The sequence below is a fragment of the Ceratotherium simum genome, chromosome 14, assembly GCF_057802395.1.
Source record: "Ceratotherium simum simum isolate JZ-2026a chromosome 14, ASM5780239v1, whole genome shotgun sequence".
Taxonomy (NCBI): domain Eukaryota; kingdom Metazoa; phylum Chordata; class Mammalia; order Perissodactyla; family Rhinocerotidae; genus Ceratotherium; species Ceratotherium simum.
The window spans coordinates 14,234,664-14,261,841 of record NC_141913.1 but is presented as its reverse complement, the minus strand read 5'-3'; the positions used below and the strand labels follow the sequence as shown (position 1 = coordinate 14,261,841).

At 37.8% G+C, this 27,178-nt stretch overlaps 1 protein-coding gene and 1 non-coding gene across 6 annotated transcripts in view; both read left to right on the top strand.

Moving 5' to 3' along the window:
* The window catches only part of DLGAP1 (DLG associated protein 1), an 853,945-nt gene that overhangs the window by 180,699 nt on the left and 646,068 nt on the right, over positions 1-27,178 (top strand). The window lies entirely within an intron of this gene.
* LOC147915266 (U4 spliceosomal RNA) lies at positions 23,657-23,797 on the top strand. Its single transcript, XR_015554360.1, has one exon. It is a non-coding gene; the product is annotated as a U4 spliceosomal RNA (small nuclear RNA).

The following is a 27,178-nucleotide window of genomic DNA, read 5'->3' as shown; positions in this document are numbered from 1 at the left end:
ATTCACTACTTTTTTTGTGTGTGTGAGGAATATTAGCCCTGAGCTAACATCCGTTGCCAATCCTCCTCTTTTTGCTGAGGAAGATCGGCCCTGGGCTAACATCCATGCCCATCTTCCTCTACTTTATATGGGACGCCACCACAGCACGGCTTGACAAGTGGTGTGTCAGTCTGCGCCCGGCATCCGAACCTGCAAACCCCCGGCTGCCGGAGCAGAATGCGTGAACTTAACCACTACGCCACTGGGCCGGCCCCTATTCACTATTTTTTCTTCCCTGGTATACTTTCGATTTAGCCTAACATAGAATAAAATTATTTTAAAATGCTATCTTTATTCCTTTTTAAGAGTTCCAACAACAGCAATCAAATTGAAACTTTAATATTCCAATAATTTAAAAAGTATATAAGCTATCAAACTCAGGTAATAGACAGATAATACACCATCTGACAGGAATACTTCCCTTGGGTGCAAGATTGGATTTTATGATTACCAATATACCTTCCAGCTCTAGCGTTTGTTAAAAAAAAATACATAGATGGGGAGAAGTTTCTCATTGAACATTATAAGCAGACAATGTAACTGCAGCATTTTCCAAAGTAATTTTATAGGCAATAAAATATTTCTGCAAGGGAAATATAAATAGCAAGTAACCTTTATAGTTTCCCACTGATATCCTATCCATCTTTGTTACAAGTTAGAAGTTCCAAGGATTAGGAGAGCTAGTGTGCAGGTAGCATGTAGCATTTATCATAGGATTAAGACAGCAGTTTACTGAAATATTAGATTTGTAAAATATATATGTATATTTACCTTACATTACAGTGACAGAAACAAATATTGATCTCCTATCTCACTAGGATAGTTGTGTTTGTGAAAAGCTCTTATCATAAAATGTCCCAAACCAATATATAAACATAAGAAAAAGGCAAAAGGAAAAGGAGAATAGATGCGATAGGGTAAATAAGTGTTGTTCAACTAATTCAGATATCAGTGAGCGGGCACGTTAGTAAACCCATGCCTAAGATGGATATCAGACTTGCCCAGAATGTCCAATTTATATAAAAATTACTGTTGTTTTGTTTGTTTACATTACCTAATATGTTACGAAAAGTTGTACATATAGCCCATGTGCTGATTTTAGAAGTCTTCATATAAAAAAATCTCAGAGAGCTTGTTTGCACAGGATGCAGTTGATTCTTGTTCATTGTTGTCGTAAGACATGGATAAGTGTAATCTTCTGAAATTCACCCAAATCTCATTTAGTTTTTAGTTCTAACTCCCCACGGTTTATAGGAGGTGTGAAAAAACAGTTGAAATAGTTATCTTACTTTATTGTTCTCCTCTTCTTCTTCTAGCCTTTGAATGGAAATGCCCGTGAGCAGTGAAATAAAGAATAAAGTGAGCAAAGAAGCCAAGGATCTGTATAGTCAGCCCTAAAGTGTTCTATGCTGACCAGTTAACTAGTTAGACACTCGAGAATGGTTGAGCCCACTAGGAGTCCTCCAGTTCTTAAGATGAGCATTTGTGCCCTAATTGCTGTTATATTGATTTTCTATGCTCCCTAGCTCCATGTCATTGTTTTCTTTATCATCCAAGCAAGCAATTAGTGGAATCTGTTTATACTTTATCTCTGACAAACCCAAATCACATTCTTTCCCAAATCAAGGACTGTTTGTTGTATAGTTAGGTGTGGTGTAGAGTTACTTACAGAGGTGAAGTGTTGGAGGTTGGTGCTAATGGGGTAGTTTTTTTTCAATATAATTTATTTTGGAAAATCAGCTAAAAGAAAAATGGCTGCCTGGTCAAAATGATCTCTAATGTATTCTACAAATTTTAGATTCCGTTAAATTATTGAGATTGATAATCACATTTTAAGAAGCAAAATGTTACAGGAGAGTTCTGCATACTGGACAATTTAGTGTTAATTGTATTAACTGGATTAAGACTTACCAGAAATCTGTCATTCTTCGAGGGAAAGAGTTTTAACTGGTGCACAGGGAAACATGAAGGGGAATCTGGGAAGGTCTAGCTGGATATTTATTGCATAGCCAGAGGGGCATTGGAAAGCAAGTGAAAAGCTCAAAAAGAAATTCAGAGGTGAGATTGAAAGATTCCATAGCCAAATTCTGCCTTCTTCGTGGGTTTATGTAGGGCTACGGTGGCAGTTGGTACACCAGGAGAAAACTCTGCCATCTGCTGCCTTCCCACAGCTTCCAGTTTCCATCTGCTGGAGGTGAGCTTCCAAAACCAGTTCGGAAGACTAAGAACCTCAGGTTCTATCAATTAAGATCAAGGTCTCCAAGGACTAGCATTTAATCTAGATTTAGCCTGCATTTCCTGTATAATTCCCATCCTTCACTGCTGAAAGTTGGAAGAAGGGCAAGTGAAATAACGAGTCATATCGGGATTTGGCTCAAGGCAGGGATTCTGAGGAGCCAGGTGGCAGACAGCCTGGGCGGAGGTCCAGACTGGGGGGAGATAGAGACAGGGCAGAGGTACAGTGCCTAGTTGAAGAGTAAATGCAGGTGGAGAATGAATCTTATGAAACAGTTAGGGAGACAAGGGCAGTAATCTAGCCGCTGATAGGGAGATCATCAAGGACTAAGAGCAAGTCTTATACAACACTGCCCAGAAAACAAAGAAATTGGGCTCCCTTCCTCTTGCTGGATTAGGTCTCAGAATATGAGCTCATTGTGGGAGCTGAGCCTAGCACAGACATTTGACGGCTTAGAGGGGTTCTGAGTGTGGTGATGAGGAAACACTGTTGGCCTGGAATGATTGCAGCATAAGGAGGTACTCTCCACCTCTCTTTCCCTCTTTATTTTTAGTTCAGTGTACAAGGACTTCCCTGCCTCCAGGGAATCTTAACACCTTTTTCCTAAAAAAAGCAAGAATCTGCTGGACAGACTTTATGGATTTTTCATTTTATTATTGATTTTGCCTACCATAACTCTTGCCCTCGCGAATATAATTTAACAAAGCACATATGACCTATTTATAAGAAGTTGTGGGAAAATATCTTCATGTGTGCTGCGTAAAGAAACTTTGATTAGAAAATGACTATTTGCTTTCATTATGATTAATATGTCTTAAGCAGTTCTGCTATAACAGAATGCCATAGACGGGGTGGCTTATAAACAACACAAGTTTATTTTTCACAGTTCTGGCAGCTGAGAAGGCCAAGACCAAGGTGCTGGCAGATTCCCTGTCTGGTGAGGGCCTGCTTTCTAGTTCACAGTTGGCTGTCTTGTCACTGTGTCCTCACATGGCCAGAGGAGCGAGGGAGCACTGTGGGGTCTCTTTTATAAGAGCCCTAATGGGCTCCACCCTCATGACCTAACCTCCTCCTAAAGGCCCCATCTCCAAATACCATCACATTGGGGATTTGGTTTCAACACAGGAATTTTGGAGGGACACCAACATTCAGTCTATAGTGTAATAATTAATTCAATATTAACCAAACTTTTTAATCATTAAGGAGTTGTTCATTTTGAGGTGCATGTTTGTAAATCATGTCTTCTTGTTTATGTAGTTTAATGTTCTGAAGTAACTGCAATCTATTCAAAAGAAAAAACATTAAAAAATACAAAACATAATATACAATGAACACTTTCAAATTTGATAGCAACTCACTTTTCATAGCATATTTTGGGATAAACCATAGTTGATCAAATGTATATTCATTCATTTATTTGTTTTATAAATAATTAAGTTCTAGGCATCAGGTACCAAGATAAAATAAACAAGACAGACATAGGTCCTGCCTTTATTGTACTTAGAATTTCAATGGAAATTAAAGTATTTTTCATCTAAAATTTTTTTTTGTCTTTGGCCATTCATTTTGCAGTAAGTCAGATTTTAGAGGCATTTATAAAGTCTTTCTTTGTGTTTTTCTTTATTTTTGCATTTTATTTAATATTTACTTTATTTGAATTTAAGTAAGAATCCATTTAAACTAATGGAAGAATTTATTAAATCTCACATGGGCATAATTGCATTTCAGGTAATTAAAGACAAGGTAGAAAGATGCCTCCTGTGTTTGTTTTCTATCACTGCTGTAACAAATTACCACAAACTTAGTGGCTTAATACAATACAAATTTATTATCTTATAGTTCAGGAGGTCAGAAGTCTGACCCAAGTCTCATTAGGCTAAAATAAAGGTGTCAGCAGTGTTGCATTCCTTTCTGGAGGCTCTAAGGTAGAATCCACTTGCTTGCCTTTTCCAGCTTCTAGAGGCAGCCCTCATTCTTTGGCTCATGGCCCCTTGCTCCATCTTCAAAGCCATTGGTGGCTGGCTGAGTTCTTCCCCTGCTGCCATCTCTCTGGTACTCTTCTGTTCCCTCTTCCGCTTTTCAGGACCCTTGTGATTATATTTTTCCAAACTGGATAATCCAGGATAATCTTCCTATTTTAAGATTAGCTGATTACTAACCTTAATTCCACCTGCAACCTTAATTCCCCTTTGCCATGTAACCTAACATATTCACAGGTTCTAAGTGTTAGGACACAGGCCTCTCTGGAGCTATTATTCTGCCTTCTATATCTACTAAAATTTTTCTGTTGGTGCAAGAAATGACCACTCAGTCCAGCTAAGTAGCTGTCAGTTTTTTTCGGGTGGAGATTCCACCATCTCTCTGAGTTGCCTGTTCCAATTTTTACTGACGTTTTTCTAGTTCCCTGTGCATAATCTAAAGTCCACCTTCCACTGTTTAAGCCCTTTCACACTTCTCTACAGCTCTAGGAGTCACTAGCCAGTATTCTTCTCCGTTTGAAAATAGTTCATCTTCAGAAGCCATCTTTGCCTTCAAGCTTAGTTATTGACAGATATAGAAGAGATTGGCTTTATGCACAATATTAAATGTTTATCTTTATGCACAATATTAAATGTTTATCTTACATGTTTGATAAGAGGGAGTGATAATAACGAGAGCACGTAACCAGTGGAAGCATATTCTAAACTCTTTGTCATTATTAATTCATTTAATTATCTTAATAAAGCTGTAAGGTAGGTACTTACCCTGGGAATGAAAAGCTTGATAGGAAGGAATCTAATTTACTGTATCTCTAATAATCCTGATTCCACAACTTTGAATCTAGACCAGGAAATAAACACTAACTAGTAAGTAATAATATTTTACTTAGTATTGAAAGCTGTGGAACCACTTGGTATGACAATATGTGCTGGTATAATAATAACAGCTAATATTTGTGAAAACTTACCATGTGCCAACACTGTTCTTAGTGCTTTACAGGGCTTATCTCATTCAGTTCTCCTCACAAATCTATTAGGTGGGTGGTATTATCCCCATTTTACAGATATGGGAACTGAGGCATGCTTAAGTTAAGTAAGTTGCCCAGGGACACACAGTTATTGATTACTGGTCCCAGCCCACGGAGGCTGAGCACAGAGTGTTTCCTTATTACCATTCTGTTGTGCTGCCCACAAATTGCCTACATATTGCTGTGTCATGAGGATTTTAAAATCTATTCCTTTTCTTGCTGGACCCTGAATCAGTAGTTCATTTGAACAATGGCCAGTTTTATTCTTGTTTCCTTGCAAGTCATTAAATGCTAACAGTTACTCAGTTTAGTGTCACTTAGTACAAAATGCATTCGTTTATTTGTTCTTAAGTGTGGCCACTGTTTCATGATAATGCAAGAGTGCATTGTAAGTGTTCTTTATTTTCTCTCCAGTAATTTCTGGTAGTAGAACCCTCTTAAACAAATATACACCCTGCATGCTTGAGAGCACACATGTGCACACACTCATACACAGAGATGGCACAGGAAATACTTTTACTTCATTAGTTAAGGAAATTAGACAGAAGTGCTAAATACTAGCTCACATTTTTCAGTTTGCTTTCTGGCTATATCCTGCCACTCTACAGCAAAAGCTTTCTTTGAGTAGCTTCAGTTTTAACTAAATGTAGAGCTACATAGCTATCAATGTGTTATTTTAAAGCTGCAAATGGATATATTTCTCTCACCTATGACAAGGAAAAGAGAATATAGAATCTTAGTGTTGGAAGGGATCTTAGAAAGCACCTAATTGTCTAAGCCTCCCAATCATGAAATAATTTTCATATAGCATTCCTGGCACTTTCAATGATGGTGAACAAACTTCTTGACCAGGCATTCTATTCCATTTTTAAACAGATCTAGTTGTTAAAAAGTTGTTTCCTTGTTGATATGAGTTTCTGCTCACTATTTCTTTCTTTCTGGTATTAGCTAACTGAGCACACTGTTTAATGGGAATTCAATATATATTTGTGATTGATAAAGCTCATTCACGTTTTAACACGATAGACATTTAGCTCAATTCAGCAAACATCTTTTTGCAGCCACTAGAATCTAACTAGAAGTTAGATAGAATCTTTGCTTACCAGTTCACCTGCTACAAGAGACAGAGTTATACATAGATCATTTTAATTAAGTATATAATATAAGATATGCGCAGGATGCTACAGGATCACAGAGGAGAGACTTTGGACGGGACAGGGAGGTAGAAAAGAGAGGAGGGGGTCAAAAAATGTTTTCTGGAATAAGTTTGATCTGAGTCTTACAGATGAGGAGGGGTTATGCCATGAAGAAGGAACGAAGAGGTGAAAGGACACATTAAGGAAAAGAATAGCAAGGAAAAAGCATGGAGACATCATGGTGTGTGTCAGGACACTATAAGCAGCTCCATAATGTGAGAGAGAGTTAAAGTGGAGAGTGGATGACTGGGGCTGGAGGGGTGGGTGAAGCCAGGTCACTGAAGGCCATGAGCACTGTATGTGGTCACTTTATATTTGTGGGAGTTGGGGATCAAGGGAGGCACAGGGTCACACTTGGATGGTTATCCTGTTTTCCTGAATTTGGTTTCTTTTCAGGCTAAGCAGCTACCCCCTTTCTTCGTCACCCTCAATAACATATTTCACTTTTGTTTTGAATATTGAAAACTGAATTGAATATTCTAGTTGCTTCCTGACAAAATCAGGCTACAAGGGATTCGTGTTTTTCCTTTGCACACTCTAATTGCATTAACATCATTTATTTGTGTCAATATTTGGTAAGCCATGTCATACTGTTGATGCGCTTGAATATGTAGCCAATTAACATGCTAGGTCTTTTTCAAATGGCCTACTTTGTAGCCAAGACTTTCCAAACCTTTCTTGATGTCTTTTTATTTTATTTAACCTATGTGCATTTCTTTGAGTTATTAAATTTCACCCAGATCACCAGCATGCGTATCATTACTTCTTGATGAGCTCATTGGAATCCAGACTTTGTCTCTAGCGTAATCACAAATTTAGCTCTTTGCCATTTACCTTTCTGATAAGCCTACTTTTGTATCTTGGGGCAAATCAGCTTAGAGATGTTGTTCCTAAGAATTTGATGCTTTATAAAAGGCATGAGAAAGATTCTCACTCACCTTCCTTGTATAAAATATGTATCTAATATTTTTCTAGAAATATGAGTATTAAGAAACAAAAGCAATTTAACCATACCAGATACTCATTTATATTTAATATGTCTGTGCATAACAAATCAAACTGGAACACATTCTCTTATAGAAGATAATTTATTTTCTTTTCTGTTTTAGACAAAAGTAGAGACGTTATTTAATGTTTAATCACAAAACAAATGCTCCTTGTTTTCAACTTACATGACCCTAAAATTGTATGTACTAGTTCCTTGATTTTCAAGACCGTGTCCTCTTTATTATATAAAATTGTTTTTATCTTCAAAGGAGTTCTTGTCCTGATATTATAGCCTGGAATATGTAGAAAGTAACAGAATTTAACGCATAAAATGGAACAATAAAAGATCGCAGTAGACCTAATACACAGCGATTATTCTGATGGGCAGTAGATATTTTGTATTGGGAATGTCTGTTTCACTAATTCACTTGTCTTCTCTTTAAGGGCACAATAAGCCCTTTGACAAAAGTTGACTGTTTAGATTATTTTTGTTCTTTATATTATTATTTCTATCATTTATATTATCCATCAAAGCTCATTAACTTCCCTGTTAAATATTAGGTGTTACACTGTATAATGACACATAGGTCAAGTATGCACCCCAGTAAATCTCAGTGGGCTATTCACATTTCTTTGGGATTTGGTTTATTTCTAGAGATCACTTTCCTCCTCTTTCAGAGTGATGCAGACCCGGAAACTGAGCCTCTCCACTAACACTTTTGAATATGTAATTTCAGTAAAAATTTTCAGATCAAAATCTTCTCTCCACCATGTATGGGGGAAAGTTGATGAACTTAATTAATGAATAATTTATCTGTCCCTTTCTTCTGTACCCCAAAGTATCCAATTTGTGTATGATTTAGGCACAAGTCTAATTTACTGTCTTCTAAATGACTTTTTACACAGATGTTCCAAGTGAAAACAGTAAAGGATTGTTTTCTGGGTCTGTTCCACGTTCCGTATCCATATATCCTCGGCTCCTCTCGCTAATACCTCTGCGGCATCCCTTCCTTCTCTCCTCTCCGTTTATCCTCTGCCTTTTCTAGTTTCAGGCTAACACCCTACTGCAGTGGTTTGCTCCATACCCTCTGGAGGGTGAATGATTGCTAGGAGTCCTTGAATCCAGTTGTGTACCAGGCGTTGTCTGAAATAGAAATCATTGATGCCTTGCGTGTATGTATGACTAATATATTCAAAAGTATGTAGTTGCTTTAATGACTAATAAAATACAAAATCATGTACAGGTATTGCTACATTTACTTGGCAGTATTCCTAACTTGAAAAACAGCTATAACATCAATGTTTCATAAGATTTGTATTAGGAGAGCAGAAAGAAGGATTTAGAAGTCTCTGCTTGACTCCCGTTGCTCCTAATACCACAGATTTAAGATCCCACAGGGTTCCAAATTCGAGGAAAAAGCAAATGCCCAGGAAATTAGTGCATCCTTCACACTTTTATTTTATTTTTGTGAATATTTTCATTTTGCTACATGCACTAGGATAAGGGGAGGTATTGCTATAATGAATTATCAGTTGGGAAATTATTGAAATGAAATCAATTAAATTTTATTAATTTTTTCCAAATGATTATAATTTGGTTGCAATGTGTAATATTTTAGTATTATATATATTTTCACTTTTTCCACTTCACTTCGTATCTATATTTTTCTTCCCTTTGGATAGGACAAGGTAAAAGTTATGCTTGATAAGCCTTACTGGCTGTGGGGGAAATGAAATATAAAATAGAATGTGAATCCAGATCGAACTCTCTTGTCCTTCAAAAATGGAAACTTTAGAAAGGGTAATCCATCAACAGATGGTCTTGACTGTTATATTGAAAACAGGAGTCTTTATTTTGTCTAACTATGTACTTGGCTCTTCTAGGGAACATTCTCAACATTCCCTATCCCTGAATTTTGGGTGGTAATATGGATTGGATGAGTCCTGTGCTTCTCCAAGCAAAAACGAAACAGAAAAACACGTTTTTTTGCTGACAGTATTTGACATAGTTTTTTTTTTTAAAATATATGTGTAACCCTGTCACAATCTATAACAATTGCTTAATAAGGAAATAGAAAATTAAGTGGCCAATTTATAATTTGCTAGATTCCCTTTCATGTTGATGACCACATTAATTCCTAAGGGTTTACCGTTGCTGGATTAGTTTATCTTTTCGGAGGATAGGAAGCCAGCAGGGATAGAAACGGAAAATTCTGAAAGTAAATTAATCAGGGGAGAGTAATAGAGCTTTGGGTCTTAAACCAGAGTTTATAAAAATTCTGGGGACAGTTCATTGAGGGAAGTAAATGATTTGACTGATAAATTTCTTTGAGGAATATGGTTTTAAAACAAGTTCTTGTGAACAATTCTAAAATATAACAATTTCCGTATTAAACCATAACTGTTTAGCCAGATGCTACCAAGTAAAGTAGCATTTACATTAATGTTTATTACAAATCTCAAATTGTAGATTTAGCAACTGAAGTTGGCATCAGGCTCTATTTTCCCTTCAGACCTAGAGGATTTTAGCTGAGTGCCCTCCTTGGACCCTACGTCAGATAATGGTCCATCTTGCCATGTTGATGCTTTAGGCGTCCTACATACCATTTTGACATTTTGCTCAGTATTTCTCTCATTTCCTTATTATGGATCACAACGCCTTTCTGCTTACCCTGGCAGTTCAGTATTTTGTACTTTCAAGGTTTTCCAAGTGTAAACATACTAACCTGTTTATTCTGTTTTCTGCAGGCTTCTGTTCTCCTTGAAGTGGGAATAAATACATATACTATTAGTCCTTGGCGGTGTGTTATTTCTACTCTTTCTCTCAGCCAGAATCGATGCTGGAGTCACATTGTGGGAGCTTTGACAGTGCTCTTCACATTTGCTCCGTGCGGGGGAAAGTACCAGACGCTGCATTCCTACTCCTCCTTTCTAGCTGTCTTCACCCTTCCTCTTGGTCATGTCACGTTTCCTTGTGTCCTCGGGCTATCAAGGAAGCCTTGCGTTAAGAGCATTAAGAATAGTCCAATTGTCTTGATAGCGCATTATATCTACTTTTCAAGGAGGATCGTTTTCAGTTTCACTACTTAAGGTTCTCTCAGGAGAGAGTAAAAGCCAGAATATCAGTATAATCCAAAATATTTTTTCAAAGCTTTTGGCATAAAGGACACTCACATAACAGTAAAATGAAAATCTCAATCATGATGTGTGTGTATGTACACAAACACACCTATTTTTCCCCTAAGAATTCTAAATTGGGTAAATTTTATAAAGCCCATTGGAGTAAAATGAATTCTTTTTAAGTAGCAGAACTTGTATACAGAAGAATGATTTTTATTACTGGTATTGCATTTGACTAGGTCTTGCCCCAGGGCTGGCCAGGAGAACAGTGCATCAAGTGATTTGCTTGTGGTAATGCAGAGAGTCAGTGGTTCAACTTGGATTAGCATCTACATGCTGGCTTGTTGCCTTGAGTTGTCAGTGCTCTCTGCTTCTCTCCAGTCCTTGTTCTTACACATGAATATTAAAATAAAATATTGGGTGGGGCAGTAAAATCTAATCTTTAATTCTGTTACTAAAGAAACCAAATGAAGAATTATTGATACTGAATTTCCTTAGAATTAGTTGACATTTTCTAGATAAAAAGTCTATAGTATTTTACATTAAACATGGTTGCCTCTGTAGGTTCTTTTCGTTTGCAAAAGTCAAAAAATTTAAGTTTCTATTTAGTTTACTTTAGGAAAAGCTTAATTTATATCACTTCAATGGAGGTTTAAGTAGTAACACTTCCTAGCCTTGATTTGTACGCGATGGCCCAGACTTCAGGACAGATCAAACTGTGGTGGAAAGATGCTGAGTTTCATTGCTGGTACTCTTTTTTCCATGAGCAAAATTGGCACTTTGCTGAATAGGGAAAAGTATGGTCACTAATGACTATAGTTTAAAAAAAAAAATGTTTAAATTAGTAAAGTCAGCTTGAAAGAAAATCAGAACAAAAGGTGAGGAAAAACACAATTTCCTTGGCAAGATGATGGAGAGGCAATATTCTGTTGAATAAAGGCATGAATTAAGAGCTCAGAAATCTGCAGTTTAGGACTAATGAAAACAAGTTTTCATATTCATTTGTCAACTCCCTTGTTTCCAGCTCCCTTCATTTCCACCTCTATAACTCGTGGCAAAAGGAAATCTCAAGGACAGATGAACTTGAATTTGTACTCTATTCCATAATGCATTAAGTCTAAATCCCTGTGCAGGGTTTTAATCTGGCATGCCTGAAACTAATTCCCACATTATTTCCCACCAGGCCCCAGCACCTCTTCTCTGTTTTGACCAGGTGGTTTTGATTTCTTAGCTGGTCCGTCATGCTAATTCTGTCCTTTTGTTTATGGTTTCTCCCTCTCTGCCTTTTAAAGACTCTGCATGTCTTCCTATATTTTGTTCCATTGAACTCCATTCTATTCCATGCTGTTAGCACCTGACTGCAAACTGTCTTAATTCGTGCTTTTGTATATTAATATTTCCTTTGCAAGTAAGCTACTTCAGGTCATGGCTTATTCGTTGTGTTTCCACAGCTGTCAAGGAATCAAGGGCCGCTGCAAATCATGCCTTGTTTCAGTGTGTTGCTGTGAGAACCAGGAAATAGAGTCTGATGGGAAGAAAATGTTTTCATTTCAACTTTATGAAAACTGGGACAGACCAAGATGTGCATATTTGTGTAAAAAGATCCCTTCTTTCTTGCTTATTGACCTCAGAATGTGGTCTCATTGTCTATCTCTTGGAAAATATAAAACAATGTGATTGAAAGCATTATTGTATATGCTGGATATGCTCCCAGCTGCAGGACAAGTTTACTAGAGATAAGAATGATGTTTTAGATGAGTCTAATAAAGCGTAGATATTAGACCTGATTCAATTACCAACAATTGGGTATCTCAGAATTAACATCTTGAGCTATCAATTTTCTACTAACATGCTGGGTGACCATGGGCATGGTGTTTACCTTCCCTGGGTATGAATGTCAAGAACTTCAAGGCAGTTTGGACCAGTTAATCTATCTCTAATCAACCTTGCAGCTCCAACGTTTCAGGTTTCGTTTAATTGTTGATAACCCCAGTTACCAACGAAAGCACCTCTTATACAAAATAGGATACCTATGGATCATGGCAGTTAGAACAATCATTTCTAGGAATGAGGATTCCAAATTCCAGGTCTTGAGAAGAAGGAAGCTCCTGGGAAACATTTGCTATGATAAGCCTCTTCTCTCTTCTGTCAACAGTCCCAGCCTTACATAGCACAACAAATATGTGTTGATCTTCAAAGGTGTTGTGCATCATGGGGTGTCTAGAGGGGGTGAGAGAGAAGGGGAGGCAGAACAAAATATGAGATGTTACCTACCAAAGATTTATTTTTATCTTCTCTGAAACATAAAAATTTTAGAAAGGGAATGGAGGAAGGGAGGGGCTGACACAGAGGTGGTAGATAGAATGCCAACCCTGAGAACAAAAGGAGGTAGAAACAGCATACAAAGTACAAATATAAATGGAGGGAATTGTTGGAATTTAGTCTTGTCTTTAGCAAAATCTACTGAGGATTAGGTAGATATTTATGCTTATTCTGGTCCAAAGTCATCAGCACGTAGGGATGATATCTTTTGATAATAATAGTTCTAAGAAATATCTCTGTTTTGTTTGCTGTGTTTGAATGTTTCATAATATCATTTTTCTTTTGTCACTGAAACTTATCTTTTGGGTAAATCCTGATCCTACTGCTCATTCTTTCGTTAACTCTTCATAGCATCCTGTGAAAAGTTAGTAGGGCTGGATGAATGGAATTGACTGGGCACAAAATCCTACTGCATAGTACACTAATGTGTTTCTTAGGATTTTTCCTTCATGTGACTTTACTGAGTTAATGAATGGTCCTTTGCTACTTCCTAGAAGTAGCACAAGTTAGTGAGTGTGCTGATGTAGCACTACATATGGTTCATGCAGCAGCAATTGCCTGCCTTTATCCTCTCCCAGGGATTTCAGATGCCAGCCACCAGCACTAGGCCTGTTGATAAAAATCTTTAATTGCTGTGATACTTTGAATCTGAAGATCAATCTCCAAGTGTCTTGAAAGCATTCAGCTTCAAAAATTCTTGTAAGTAAGAAAAACGTGACTTCATCTAAGGAAAAAAGGTGGCTCGTGATTAGTGGCACAGGCATTGTCATATGTGAATTGGTTTCTGATGTTCAGCCCTGTGGCGATAAATAACACTGACATCTGGGGCAATGTTCTCTTGTCTCATCATCAGCAAATGTTTTATCTTCAATGGCTGCATTTGAATTCTGCAAAAACTGTTATTCTTGGATTTGAAGGTAAACCTAACTGCTTTGTTTGGTTTTGAATATTCAACTTTCCCTTCCTTAGCTATTAGTTTAAAGGGAAAGCACAAATGTTTTAAAAGCCCATTGCTGTAAGAGAGTTATGAGTGCTCTTTTGTGCAAAACAAAGGAGTCTAGAATGCAATGCTTCACGGGAATATTGCCGACTTTTTCTTTCTTTACTTTTCTGACTCTCCTCAATGTAAGTGAGCATGAAGTTTATTTTCAGTGGATACAATGAAGTCACTGCCAACCCCAACTTCAAATTCTTTTCTCAGATCTCCCTATCCATACTAAAAGGGTTTTATTTAGTTTCAGAAGAGTATACCCCCCCGCCACACACACAATTACTCTTGTGTCAGGTTCCTGTTTACAGTGGTCTAAACGAATAGATATCATTTGCACATTCACAATCTCTGAATAACAAAAATGAGGCAAAACAGGTATAAGATCAGCTCAAAATTGCACAGGATGACCTACTCTCTGTTCCCTGTGACTGTGTTGCCTCTCTAGTGACAGAAGCCACCAGGCAGACACCCTGAAGGCCCCTCATGGCTTGAGACAACTCAGTGTAACTCCATGAGGGGACACAGTCTTTTCGGTTCCAGGTGCCTAGATGCTTATTAAGCTGTTTAGTCCAGAACTCTGTTGGGTCCTCTCCAGAGCTCACGGAGAACCAGAGCGATGCGTGGAATGGAGTAAATGCTCAGTCCTTGTGTGTTACCCACCCCTCCCTCAACACTGCCAAAGTCAATGTGAGGGCTTGGAAAGAGGAGCCATAGAAATGATGAATGGTTTAGTAATAGATGAAGAGGTTCAAGTTATTTGTCCTAGAGACACGTAAGCTGAAAGTTATACCCATATTCTTTCTCCTACAACAGTACTTCAAGTGTGTGTCTAGGATACTCTCCTAAAGCTCAACATAGAGTGGGGTTCAAGGGAGCCCCACTCGTATTTTCTTCAGAGAAGATCAGCTTCTATCAGTTTTAATACTGACTTCTGCATATGATTTTATTTGAACCAGGGGTTGTGAGGCTACCAAATGTTTTTAAATCTCATTTTATTTCATAAAGAAAAAAAGTATGTGGCAAGTAAATATACTCGATTTCACTGGATTTTTAGTGAGGCAAAGCACTCATGGGCATCTGCTTACTTATCTGTCAAATGAGACACTGAATTCTTAGTCTTTTTCAATGCTAAGCAAATTCTGTAATTCTCCAAGGAGACCATAGTATGGTGGATTTTCTCTGACTTTGGTTACTAAGAAAAACACTGGAGGCGAAGTTAGGACCCCTGTGTTATAGCCCTCCTTGACCGTGACTTTACTGCATTCCCTCGGAGCCCGGTGCTCCCATCTGTAAGGTCAAGTTCTTGGACTGAATGAACTTGGCAGACCTGCCAGCTTTAAAAGTTATATAATCCCATGTCCAGAAAACTTTTTTAAAAAGAGAAACAGTTTAAAAGATTTATATCTATGAAGATTTTTAAAGAGAAAGATAAATACACATCCTTCTCTCTCTCTCTCTCAATGCATCTAAGTGTATTTTCCTGAAGGCTGGATGCCTCTTAAAGTCTCTTTCACTTCAGTGTTTCTAGAAAGTATTTGATGCTCTAACATTCCAGCTTAACTTGGTTTTCTGTGGTGTTATAGATTTTACTTGTGTTTTTGTGATCTCTTTCAACCAGACATGAGATGGGGTTTTTTTGTTATTGTTTTTTATTATTTTGTGTCTGTATTTTTGTTTTTTTAGTATTGAATATATTGGATACAACAGCTGACTCAACTTACATGGTTATATTCTTCCTAAATCCATACATTAGGATTTTGTTTTATTGTTTTTCAGTATTATGTGGATCTGCTTTTAAATAAATTATTTATGCAATCAGGTGTTAAAAGAAAATCTTGTTTTATAGTTCAGCTCCACACGGAGAGTCTATATGATGGAAGGGACACATTGTCACTCCACTTCATAGTGGGAAGTTACATTGAACAGGACAAAGATTCAGCTTTTCTCCTTATTTAAAGTAAAATTTCTCAATAAAAATCCTGCTTAAGGATGATGGTGACAGGCATGAGAAGGTGCGATGCCATTAAATATGAACATAAAATTACAAGAACAAATGTCCCTCAGCTAAAAAAAAAAAAAATTAGCCCCTCAGTAATTTAATTAAACATGAAATATAAAACAGTAGCAAAATACTCTTTAATGGTGATCTTCAAAATTGTTGGCATCAGGACTTTCTCAGGTACAGAGAAACAGTGTGACACCGCAGCTGATGACTTTATTTTTTGTTTCTGTTAACTACTCAGGAAGGTGACAGCTGTGAGTGTTGTACCTAATAGCAGAAGTGAGCTCACCACAAATTATAAGTACCAAAGTTAATGTAGTGATAACTTCTCCCACTTAAATATGTTGCCCTCTCGGATAACAAAGCCTTCTATTTCTTCTAAGGGATAACTTCTGTTTTGAAACTGATGTGGGCCAAGGACAAAGAAAAGTATCTTGGAGTAGAAGGGAAGTGTGGTTTTCCCCCAGACATCTACAGGGTCTGCCCCTGCCTCCAGAGTAGCTCCCAAGGAACTTCTGCTAGACTTGGAAGTGCAATTTGCTTGGTGGAACCTAAACCCTTTTCTCTATAGAGAGGTGAAGTACTTGCCCATGGACACGTAGCTGAAGGATATGAGCTTAGAGACCATGAGATGTAACCCTGGGCAGTGGATAATGGCGTACAGATATGCGGAGATTGAAAGTTGAGGAAAAAATACTAAAATCTGTCATTACTGAATGGCTACTGTATTTACACAGGGTAAACGTGTTGCCTGTCTCCTTTGGGCGAGCATGACTAGAACCGATATTTACTGTTACTTATCTTTGGCAGAACATCTGATCACATGAGGCCATTAACTTGACAGGCTCCTTAGTACTCCCAAGTAGCCGGGTGCACAGTTGGTCCTTTCACATCTAGTCTCTTTTCCTTATTTTACAAAATGAAATTTCATTCATCATTCCTTCATTCCTTTATTCATTAATTCAAGAAATATGCACTGAGCACTGTGCCAGATGGTGTTCTACGCACTGGAAATAGAGTGCGAACAAAACAGACCCAGACTTGTCCCCATGCAGTTCACGTTATAGAGGGAGTGTACATCAATGAACAGAGTAAGTTATGACCGTATATACAGTGTATGATATGGCGATGGGGCAATGGAGAGAAATAAAGCAGGGAAGTGAGTGGAGGGCCTGGGACAAAGTTGCAGTTTTCAATAGGGGAAGAAGGAAAGAAAGCCTCACTGAGCAGTTCACGTTTGTGTGAAGATGGGAAGGAGACAAGTGCTCTGTGAATATCTGGATGTTCCAGGCAGAGACAGCGCACAGGGCCCTGAGGTGGGATGTGCCTGGTGAGTTCGAGGAACTGCATGCACGCCGGTGCACTGATGCAGCAAAGGTGATGGAGAAGGCTGAGGCCAGAGGGGTACATATATCATGCAGGGCTTGGAGTCCACTGTGATGACTTCGGCTTTACTCTGAGGGAGGAAGGAAGCCACTTGATAGGTTTTGAGAAAGGAGTAACATGATTTGGCTGACTTGTTTTTATTGAGGTGTAATTGACATACGAGATTATATTAGTTTCAGGTGGAATTGACTGACTTTTTAAGAGGATCACTCTGGCTGCTGTGTTGAGAATAGACTGAAAGGGAGAAATTAGGTCATTTATAAGCTTGAGAAGTATAATAGACTCCAGGTGGAGATGCTGAGGGGCAGCTTGATATATGAGTCTGGAGTTCATGGGAGCTCTCCATTGATATTTCTAGCTCTCCTTTTTCTACACTCATGGTAATGTATCTAAATGTCTCCCCTCTTCCTCCTTGAATAATTAAACAGATTCAGCAGCTTCTGTAAGAAAATGATATAAAGGCAGTTAATTAAAGTAGAAAGCCATTTGTGAGCCTGATTTGCTAGAAAATAATAGAGAAGAAAAGAAAGTTTTACTTGGGGATAAAATAAAGCCCTATGCAGTGAAATCTTCACAAATGTTGCTGACTCCAAGGAGTAAATATCATTAAGGATTTGCAAATATGGTTAGGGCTCCTGTGTTGTGTTCTTCATTTCACTGTGAAGGTCATTGTTAATTGTTTCCTTTGAGTTTAAAGTCAACATTGATGCTTGTTTCTTTAGGTTTTCTTCCTACTAAGCAATAATGCAGTGATATAGGAACCCCAGGACAGGCGTGCTGAGAGGCAGCGTGGGCCTGCAGCTGGGGCTCCTTAGTGAAGGGCTGGGGAGCCAGGAGCACCATGTATTACTCTGCCATTTGAGGGCAACTTTGATCAAAATCACCGAGGTTTTGTTCATTTCTCCACCCCCCAGCACCACGTTAATACCCAAGGAATTAAAATAGTTTTGCTACGTTCGTCCCTGGCATATTGAATTTTAGATCTCAGTATATACTGAGTTCTTAGATAATAGGGATTTAATTATACAGTAGAAACAAGAGTGAAAACTTAGGTGACACTCTCATATCTATCATTTAGTGACCTTGGAAAAGGCATTGAATCCTCTTGACTACAGTATTTTTATCTTTCAAATTTTTGTTGTGAAAAACATATAGGGTAACATTTCTAAGTATGCTTTTTACAATAATGGGCATAGAAATGAGGCAGAATATCGTAGTTGTAAAAACCATGAAAACTGAGGCTAGACTGTGTGGGTTCGAATTCTGGTTCTACTCCTTATGAGTGAGGGGAGGAAGAAATTTTCCTGTCCTCTTCTAGGTTCTTCTGGCTGGTCTAAGAATTAAATTGACATGAGACAGATTAACAGGAGAAAATCAAAGTTTAATAACACGTATACACGGGATAGACCCACCCAGAAAGCTGAGTAACTTGCCAAAATGGCCAAAGCCACCACCTTAAATACCATCTTCAGCTAAAGATGAAAGAGGATGTTGAGAGTAGTGGTTTAGGACTTCAAAGGGGGAGGAAGTCAATTCACATAGAGATAGAAAAGTAAATGCTTGGTAAACGAATGTTTGCCGTGCCATGTACAGACAATGGGACATGGAGAGGACTCTGATCTCTAGGCCCTGCCAAGTATCCCCCACCACACCTAGTCCATATTCTTTGTAGATATCTCTGGTGATAGCTCTGTTCTTATTACAGGCCATTATCTAAATTCTTTTAGGCAGATAAGGGGGAGGTAAAAGAAAAACTTCCTGAGTCTTCTGTTTCTTAAAAATAATCAACCTAAAATAAACAGTATTCCAAAGAGGTATTTTTAGGGTCACAGACTCTTCCTCTTCATGAGCTGGGCAAATTCGGCCGCATTTCTTAACATCTCTGTGCTTCAATTTCCTCTTCTGAAAAATGGGACAGAAAGTGTTATGTCTCATTTAGCAGGTGGTTCTGAAAATGAAATGCCTTAATCCATAAAAAATGCTTACGACAGTGCCAAACACGGGAATGCCCTCAGTAATGGTTTACAATCGAGGTTACTACTCTGACTACCAGTAGTGCTGCTATTGCCACTGCTGCCTTCCTCTTCCTCCCCCACCCCCGCTACTACTACAGGTGAAATTCTAAACATAACCAAAGCTCCTTAGAGGCTATCAGAATCCCAAGACATTATTTTAGAATAAGATAAGAGACCTTATCTCACTGAGTTTTACACCTTTGAAACAAGATGTTAGGAAAGAGTTGGTAACTCTCCCTCTTTTTTTTCCCCCTGAATGGAGAAATAAAGGTAAAATGAGTTAACAAATGTCACAGGGAATTGAAAAGAAACCTAACTAACTTGGAGCCTCCTCATTCCAAATCAGTGAAATAACACAGGATGCTTCTCATCTATTGAGTAGGCTACCACAATTCTTAGACAACCTTTGTTGTTTGTCTTTGTTACTGTTTTCATCCTGTGATACTACAAGAGTCTTGTTTTCTCTTCTAAATAATTACCCTTGAGACTGAAGTCCTGATAAGCAAGAAGGAGATGTGGTACAGGCAAATGGTGGGAGTGTGGGGACATACACTGTGGACTGTCGGGCTCACACTGGCCCAGGGAGGATGGCGGACTCCTCACTGCAGCAAGAGGTTGTGGCCTCTTCTGTTCTCTGTGAATCCTCAGCACCCCAGAAGTGCCTAGCACATAGTGGAAATACAATGGAGGGAAGTGGGAGTTAGAGGTGGTAATGTCCTAGATATTGCTTTAACATCTCATTGCTGTAAATGCTCTCAAGCTGTCCTGCTTAGGAAACACGACCCACTTTAAAACAAGTTTTTAAAAAGCAAAAACCACCCCCAAGTAGGACCCTTGTAATAGAGACATTCTATGTCAGTAAGTAACATAGTACAAGGGTGGAATAGTTTGAAATAATAGATATATAATACTTATTTTAAATTAAGTATATATTTTGTGGAGTTTGCTGTATACATACAAATGCTAACAATAAAATTAATTTGTACTTTTCTGTTACTGTCAAATCATCCAGTTTTGTTGCATCCAAGACTGTTATACATAAATGTTTTGTCCTAGGAATTATAACAAATTTGTTCAGCCTTCTGAAATAATGTCTGCCATGGCTTTTTTTTTTTTCTTTTTTTAATCAGGGAAGTAAAAAAAAATCATTTAGAACATTTCCTTAGTATTGTAAAAAAAACAAAATTCAACTGAGTAAATTTTGAAGATCTTATTGGCTTTATTCCATGATTCATGAATTAGGCAGCATCTCATCTAACAGATAGAAAGGAGCTCCGAGGAGCTGTACAAAATGAAAGACTTTTATAGGCAGAAGGAAGCAGAAACAAGGAAGTGATACTAGGCAAAAAGCAGATTGGTTGTGGCAAGGTCTCGTTCCTTTAGGAGATGGCAAGGGTCTATCAGGCAAATTACCTCATAGTGCTGATCAGGTGAGTGGTTTAAGATTCCATTTCTGGGAGAGCCGAAACTGTAACGAAGTCTAGGTTTAATGACATGGGGCTTAGCATAAGTGACTCCTTTTTAGGCCTCTTGTCTTCTTTTTAACAATATCTAACGTTAAGAACTTCATAAAACCTAATTATGCTTTATTACCTTTTATAATTTTATCATGCTCTGCTCCTTCTGGGGAATATCAAATAAATATCCCCAAAATACACACATGCACGCATGCACACACTTACACACTCTCTTCAATAATAACAAACTCATATACTCAATAGTAATAACTAAGACAAAAATTTGTAGGGAGAGTTTCTTTCTCACCAGCAAGTGGTGCTAAAAATTGCAGGTTTTCAGTGGTAATGTTTGAATATGTATTTAACGCGTTGGATTTTTATGAAAAAGTTCCCCCATTCCTTGAGGATGACTTAAAGTGGAGCCTTGCAAATGAAAAACTGATAACTCTGAGCCCTGCCCCCAGTCTTTTTGCTTTCTTTTCAGCATGTAGATGTGATCATGTCAGGTGAGTAAAAGAGCATGTTTGCATTTCATTGATATAAATGCTCTCAAGCTCGCTAGAAATAGCAGCAAAATCAAATCTTAGTTTAAAAGGAAGTCTAATGCTTCTTGGCAAAATGATACTGCCCAAGCAGATTCTGATGATACATCATTATTTCCTGCTATAAGGTCAATGAATTGCTCTGGGACTCTGTGTGTTATCTCTGTGCTGCTGTTGTCTGAACTTGCTGCTCATTTTAAAATCTAGGCCTATTGCTTATAAAGAAAAATAGCTTTGCTAGGATTAAGACTTTTAAGAGATTGGAATGTTTGTTTTATTGCGTTTAAAAAAAAAAACTGTAGCAATAAAGCTGGTAAAACAGCAAGCTTTGCTTTTTTTTCTGAAATCCCTTACTTTACTAAAGAAATGTGCTGGGAAATCTCTTTGTAACATAAGCTCCCAAAAGACAACATAAAAGTCTTTTGTGGTTTTCGGGTCAACGTTTGTAACTCATCACAGTACATGTATTTGTAATACTGATGGAAAAAAAGGGTGTGCATAAAATGTTGGAGCATCAATAGCAATTAATATGGAAATATTTGGACTTTACAGAATTAATCGCCATAGTAATAGCCCTCATGAATGCCATGTGCTGAGCATTCTCCTAAGCTCATGTAGGAGCTTACACAATTTGAATATCGGGGTAATGTCCTGAGTAATAGCAGTAGTCGTAAAAATAGTCAGCTACCACAACTGCCAGGTTGAACAATATGAAATTGCTAATATTAGATCATTTTTAACCTATTAAGTGGTAATTTTATATGATTTAACATTACTATACTTAAGAGTAAAGAACTGAATGTTTATTGAATTTTATAAACTGTTCAGAAAATGTATTACTAGACCCTTGCTGCATTATAAGAAAAGCTCTACCAACATGGTGTGCTATCACAGTGTCCTTGGCTAAACCCATTCCGTCACACTGGATTACAGCAGATATCATTAAGTTGCAGATGGCTGGGATTTATGTTTTGCCTTATTGCCTGTCAACTAAAAGCAATTTCATCCTATATTCTTCAGCCTCTTATCCTTGTGATCTTGATAGCGATATGATCCTTCCCATTTTATGGTTGAAGAAAATGATGCACAGATCAAGTAACTTCTCTGTAGTCAATTAAATATTTTGGCTTGGGAGGGGGACAACCTATGATATAGAATTGACAAAGAAAGACCAACAATATTTATTTTAATGTCATTGCTGTTTCTCCTATCACTAACTTGGTCACTCACATGTATATGATTGCTCTGTCACATTTAAAGCAATATTTACTCCGAAATATGTACCACATGATTTTCTATTAGGTAAATTGTATGAATTATGTAGTTTTTATTTTCAAGAGATGAATTTAATATGTTATGGTGATGTTAAGCATCTAAAAAATATCTCAAATAAATCTAGAAAAAAGGATGTTAATGAATAGTTTTTTTTTTTTTTAATTAGAGAACTAAAGTCATTTTTCAAATTCTTAAAATGTGGCACATTAATCTGACCAGAGCATGGTCATCTTAAGTGTCTTCCCCTCCTACAGAGGATGTGGAGGGAGAGAAGTACCTTGTTAGCCAGACTTACTGCTGCCACTCTCACCTATGAAAACACATTTCAAATTATGGTCCTAATAGAATGGATTGCATATTAAATAATATTATTGTATCAAAGTGACATTTTTTGGTGTACTTAAGATAGTATGATTATGTAGGAGAATGTCTTAGTTCTTAAGATATGCTGACACATTTAGGGATAAAACGTCGTGATGTCTGCACCTTAACTTCAAATGGTACGGCAAAAAAGAAACAAGAGATAGCAAGAATGAGCAAAAAAATAACAACTGATGAAATTAGATGATGGGCGCACAGGTGTTCATTGTATTACTGTTAACTTTCTGAAGGTCTGAACAATTTGGAAATGTAAATGTAGAGAGAAAATATTCAAAAATATAGATATCCTACTTTTTAAAAGTCCATTAGCATGTTGCTTACTTTTTAGCCGGTGTAGGGTAGCCCATCTAGGAAAAAAAAGATGGGGCTGGCCTGGTGGTGTAGCAGTTAAGTTCATGCCTTCTGCATCTGTGGTCCGGGGTTCACCAGTTTGGATCCTGGGCACAGACCTACTTACTGCTCATCAAGCCATGCTGAGGCGGATTCCCACATAGAAGAACTGGAAGGACCTACAACTAGATATACAACTATGTACTGGGGGGCTTTCGAGACAAAAAAGAGGAAGATTGGCAACAAATGTTAGCTCAGGGCCAATCTTCCTCCAAAAAAAAAAAAAGATAAGTGGGCTTCATTTTTCCAAAAATCAAAACTACACACCTGAATGAAATATCTTGCTTTCTTTATTTTAAAAATAGTGAACAGCTTTGCGCAGTGGCAGTATCGTAGCCAATGAGGTTTATCTGAGGTGCAGTTATTGCTAATTGAAAACTTTTCCCAATACACCGCTGTGATGACTTGAAATATAGTCATCATTGGCAATTTTTGACAGTCTCTATGGAGACCGAATTAAAAAAAAAAATGGTGAACATATCTGGTGCCAAGGTGAAATCCCCAAATGATAATATATATCATCCAAGTAAATGGACTTAGAAGTAAACATTGTGGGACATGAGGATATCACAGAATAGCACATTGCTGTGAAATTGTTGTGTTTGGTATTCAAATTTGTTTGTATTATCGTGGGTTTGATAGCGAAATCTAAAACATGTCATCATATACTATAAAGTGACCTTGAATTAGCTCTTGATTTGATGAGATCATTGATGAAGAATATCTCCTCCCATGGGGATGAATTCTCTTCCTCTCATGATGGCCCAGGAATGCAGAGCCTTGGGGGGACCTGGCAGTAAGTTCACTGAAGCAAAACTGGGGACAAGACTGCCCTAGTACTCTGTGCCCATCAATTGTCAGTCTGCCTCCACATACCTGAGAGGTGATGATAATGCTACTTGTTTCTTTTGTCACTGTTATTTAAAGAGCACTTCCTATATGCCAGGCACGGTACTATGCACAGGCACTACCTACGAGAAAAGAACTATAATTATATCCATTTTATAGATGGGAAAATTAAAACCTAGAAAGATTTTAAGTAATGTGGTTCAAGAAACACATTTTTAAAGTATCTAAGATGGACTTTTAATTGATGTGGGTATGACTCTAGAACTCCCCACTTAGCCTCTGCAGTGCAGTGCACAAGCCTCACAAACTATTGACTAATGGCAGCTTCATTGACAAAATTAGCTCTGGGTGTAGAGCAGCTGGGCGGGCAGGCGAGCTGGCAGCTGTGTGTACACTCTTCCCTTGCTCTGATGTATCGTCACCACGCCTGTGTGATCTGCAGCAGCTGAGCAGCTCGAGGGCACGTTGCATCACTGCGTCTCTAGCCCTTGTCATGTGTACGACGTGCGTGATCTTGGGCAGCACTGGCTACCTGATTCCTAGTGCTCCTGCCTTCCTTTCTCCCCTTGTTTTCTGCCCTGGTATCCTAATGTTTCTGAAAAGAATGTTTGAATGAGCAGAAGAGCAAGATCTCTTTACTCTGCCACTTCTGAAAGGAAATCATGACTCCCTTCTGAAGTAAAAGGTTTTTTCTAAGTTTGTATTTCTAAGACCAGATCTACCCCCAAATACTTAATATCTGGCCACTGGCATTCTCCCTCATTTCGAGTCTGTCTCCCAGAAGGCTAGACATCCATGCTAGTACACATTGGAGCAGTCAGCTGTGAGAACAGATAGTGTCCTTGAAAAGGTGATCCAGGAGCAAAGTTCATTCCTGTGGATTAAAAAAAAATAGAATGCATAAAACATTTCAAGGTGAATCTTGATAAAGTTGTCACCTGGAGAATATTCCTTTGGCCTCTAAAAAGCCTAGGGAGGAAGCTGTAATCTTCCTAAAACAACGAAACGGAGAGCATTTTTTGTTTTATGGAAAGATACATTCTACAAAAAATCAGACTTATGCAATAGTAGGTCAAAGGCAGTGAGGATGAAAGGGAACTGCTTTTGAGTAGCAGATATGTCTGGCGTTGGATGGTTTCTATGACAGAAGCAAGATAATGCCATTTTGCTGTGTAATGGCAGATGACCACCCCGGATAAGTAACTATAAGGGACAAAAATCCCAGTTTAGTATCACTGGTCACTCAATATACTAACAGAATCAGTGGCTAGGCTTCTTTCTAAAATATTCAGGAGCACACCGATGGGTAGCAGTATGATGGCAGTTCACAAAACATATTTTTTTAAATAGAATAAAGAGGAATGAGGCTCCATACTTTTTACAGGTAGCATCCCATATCTTACAGCCAGGGCTTTTGGGGTTTGCATTTCTGTTTATTTCAGACTGATGGCAGATTGTTTTCCTTCTCCTCATTCATCCATTCAACAAAGATTTACCTCTTTGTAGGCACTCTGTAATTTCTGTTGTATGTTCATATTTCATATGAAACCATTCTTTTGAAGAGTTGTATTCTAAGCTGATATAATGCATTTTTGTCTAATTTTATCAATAGACTTATGGTGAGATTTCATCATCATAACTTAATGAAAATGAAAGGCAGTCTGTGAAAATTCACAGACTGGTTCACTCATAGATGCTGTAACCAAAATGTGGTTCTCAGATAGTAGCATCAGTGTCACCTAGAAACTTGTTAGAAATGCAAATTTGGGGACCTAACCTTAGAGTCACTGAATGGGGCATCAGCAATCAGTATTTGAAGAACCATCATGCATCAGAAACCCCAGGAGGCTTGCTCCATCACACAGTGCTGAGCCCCATCCCCAGAAATCCCAACAGAAACAGCCAGTAACAGCGAAAATTCTGAACAGTGATGAAAGACATGACTTAAGGCCCAGCCACTTACTGCTTTGGCTTTTAATAGACCAAAGATGAATTTATTAGGTCAACCCCAGTGGCCTAGTGGTTAAGTTCAGCACGCTCTTCTTCGGCGGCCTGGGTTCAGTTCCTGGGCATGGACCTACACTACTCGTCTGTCGGTGGCTGTGCTGTGATGGTGGCTCACATACAAAAAGTGGTAAATTGGCAGCGGATGTTAGCTCAGGGCAAATCTTCCTCAGCAAAAAAAAAAAAAAAAAAAGGAAAAGAAAAGAATTTCTCAAGTTAACCAAAAAAATAGATAAAAAGTCCACTGTTTTTTCTCTTTCAGTTATCAGCATCTTCACTGACATGGGGAGTAAAGTAATAGTGAATAATGGACCCATTAATAGTGAGATCAAAGGGCATGTGTATCTTATATTGTTATCCATCATCACTGAACTGAACTGAAATTGCGTAAGTTCATATAATTGCATGGAAACCACATGGAACTTATGAGAAGCTCATCAATTGTTGAGCTTTTCAACAGGAACATAGCATGCCTTGAAATAGATCCAAAAATTTTGCGAATTTCCAATAGAATACTTTCTACATTCCAGTGCTCTCAGCAACTCAGTTCACATCATAAAAGATAAAGTTATTTCTGTGTCATAACTGGAATTATCCAGAAGACTCTGATTATTTGAGTCATGTTAGAACACTTATAATTTTATTCTATTTGTTTTATTTTCATACTTGTCCATATATAGGAAGAGAAGATTATTGCACAGCTTGATATCTTTTTTCCTTTATGTTTTCAGTCTGGTCTTATATATGTTCTACTTTCATCAGAAAATTTCATTATAAGAGAATTTCTTTTTTATTGAGGTATAATTGACATATAACATTGTATGGATTTTAGGTATATACAAGAGATTGTTATTAGTCTGATAACTGATTTTCTAGGAACTTTCTGTCATTAGAAAATATTATCTTTTTAGGACCCTGTATCATTTTCCTTTTAAGTCTCAAGTTTTTCTAAGATAATATTTTTATTTTAACTGTTTTT